Below are 2,306 nucleotides of genomic sequence, written 5' to 3' on the forward strand. Positions count from 1 at the left end.
AACTTTTGGTTTTGAGGGAATTTTCCTGTCAAGATTAGTATATGGTCATCTGTATTAATTGGATTATTAATTGTTTTTGGTTGAAGGAGGTGCACTATTTTTGGTTTAAGGACATTAGCAAAATCCACACTCTCTTTCAATTCTATAAGTACTGGTGCCTTAATGTTTGTTTATTGAGAGTCTCTTGCAGGACACAATCTAATCGGTCTATGGGGAGCTTTTTTGCCTGTTAGATTCTCTATTTTTCTTTTTTGCATTTCTTTTCCATTGTTCTTTTGCTTTGCAGGAAGACGGAGCTCAATGATGATAATGGGATCTTCCTTTTTTGGGTGCTGCTTGCTCACAGCCCTAGTTCGTACTCTTGTTCTTTTTGTAACTGTAGGAAAAGGAATCGTGGGCTCTTAGGTTTTTTTACTTTCTTTTTTACTGTAGCTCTTTGGAGCATTAGCGAGCTGGTGGGTCCTTCTAAGGACCTTGTAACCGATTTTTGAAATTAACACGTAGGCCCCTCCGTGGGTTTAAACCAAAAAAAAAAGAAAGAAATAAGATTAATATATTTTCATGAGTTGAAATCTACTTTAATTATATCATTCAAATAAAGGAGAAAAATAATATAAGATTACTGTTCTATCATATTTTTTTTGGCTTGAGACCTACAAAGTTGAAAACATTAAAAATAGTTCTAGCCAAATAATAATAATAATAATAACCATAACAAAAGAACAAATAGAGCAACAAATAGAGCATTCACATCAAATTTGAAACAAATTGTGGCTTGGAAGCATCGTATCCACATTGCTATAGTATTTACTTTGATTGAGATTGCTTCAATAAGACTCCACAATTATTTCCATGCTTAGCAAACAAATTAAAAGATTGGAATCAAAACAAATTAGAAGATTGCTTCAATAACTCATTTAGCATACCAGAAGATTGGTTGGTCATGTGCTGAATTGCTGCCTCTGTTTGCAAAATTTCAACACTTGTAGCCACTGAAGTATTTGTACAAACATCTTCTATGCATCGAGCTGAGTGAATGGTGTCATTGGTGGTTCTTTTATTATAAGTTCCACGATTGTTTGGATCTAGAAAGTGCTGATTAATAACCATTGTAACCTGCATTGCATTAGCATCAACAAGATGAAATAGGGTAATTGTCTACACACTAGACATTGCCATATGCTGCACAGATAGAATTTCTGCCTCTGCATGTGAATTGGCTTACTGTTAGCTTTCAAATCATCCACGATTTCAATCTAATCAACCCAATTTCAAACACACGACACATCAGAAATGGATGGTTCATCACCTTCGCGCACACAGAACTGCTGTTTGCGATCGAGAACAATAGTAGCAGCATGAGACATCCGTCTGGACAACTGTCCAACCACACTCCTCTGCTAACTTGTCAGTTTCATCCAAATCACTATTTTCAACATCAGTCGCATTCGCCTCGTTGAGCAGCAAGTCATGATCTCCCTATCTGTCACAGCTGGGTGACCTGATTCGAGACATCAGGAAGCCTAGAGGTATCAATATGGAGTTGCCAAAATCTCCTATGATGAAACTTCATGAAGGGTGCAGTTTTGATATAGAGAAGAAGGGTGCGGCTTATGCTACTAAAGGGCTCTGAAGGGACTTTCGAATGGACCCAGAGGAAGAATGAAGCACAAGTAGGACGGAAGCATGTAAGACGAGCAAGAGTAGAATGAGTCAATCTGCCACCGACTTGAATAGGAGGTACTGGAGGCTCGCTGAATGAACCTAGATGAATGATGGAACATAAGCAAGAGGGAAGTAAGACAAGCGGGAGTAAAATAAGTCAATTAGGGCACATGGGATTGGAGCAATAAAGAAAATTTTGACATCTGTAATAACAGCCACCAATAACTGTTGTTAAATAAAACAACTATCTATACATCTTTATAGTAGCGTTTAGGAAATCTCCACTATTAATTGTTGTGTAAACATCATAATTTTGGTAGAGATTATAATAATCTGGCAAATCAACTAATCCCTTTGGCAATTGGAAACCTTAGCCAATGGCCTGCCTAATTGGCCCTACACACTATCTCATTCATCCATGATCTTACTCTCAATCACTCATGCCTTACTCTTGATCGCCTGTTTGTGGTTGTCACACTTTCCTCCAATTGGACGTTCTCAGTGGCAAATTGAGGGGTGCCTACGGGGGCACGTGCCCCCCTCAGTAAATTAGAATAACTTTCCACCTCTTCGTATTAGCCTGCTTAAAAAAACCCTAATTTCTATGCCCGACTGCTCGTGCTCCAGAATTCTCCTCCCAG

At 38.3% G+C, this 2,306-nt stretch overlaps 1 long non-coding RNA gene across 1 annotated transcript; it reads right to left on the bottom strand.

Annotated features, from left to right (window-relative positions):
- Window positions 1-706: 706 nt before the first annotated feature.
- Window positions 707-1,803, bottom strand: LOC114579691. Its single transcript, XR_003700773.1, has 2 exons — window positions 1,310-1,803; window positions 707-1,205 (listed from the first exon to the last, which is right to left on the bottom strand). It is a non-coding gene; the product is annotated as an uncharacterized LOC114579691 (long non-coding RNA).
- Window positions 1,804-2,306: the final 503 nt, after the last annotated feature.

Source organism: Dendrobium catenatum, unplaced genomic scaffold (genome assembly GCF_001605985.2).
Source record: "Dendrobium catenatum unplaced genomic scaffold, ASM160598v2 fragScaff_scaffold_621, whole genome shotgun sequence".
Taxonomy (NCBI): Eukaryota; Viridiplantae; Streptophyta; class Magnoliopsida; order Asparagales; family Orchidaceae; genus Dendrobium; species Dendrobium catenatum.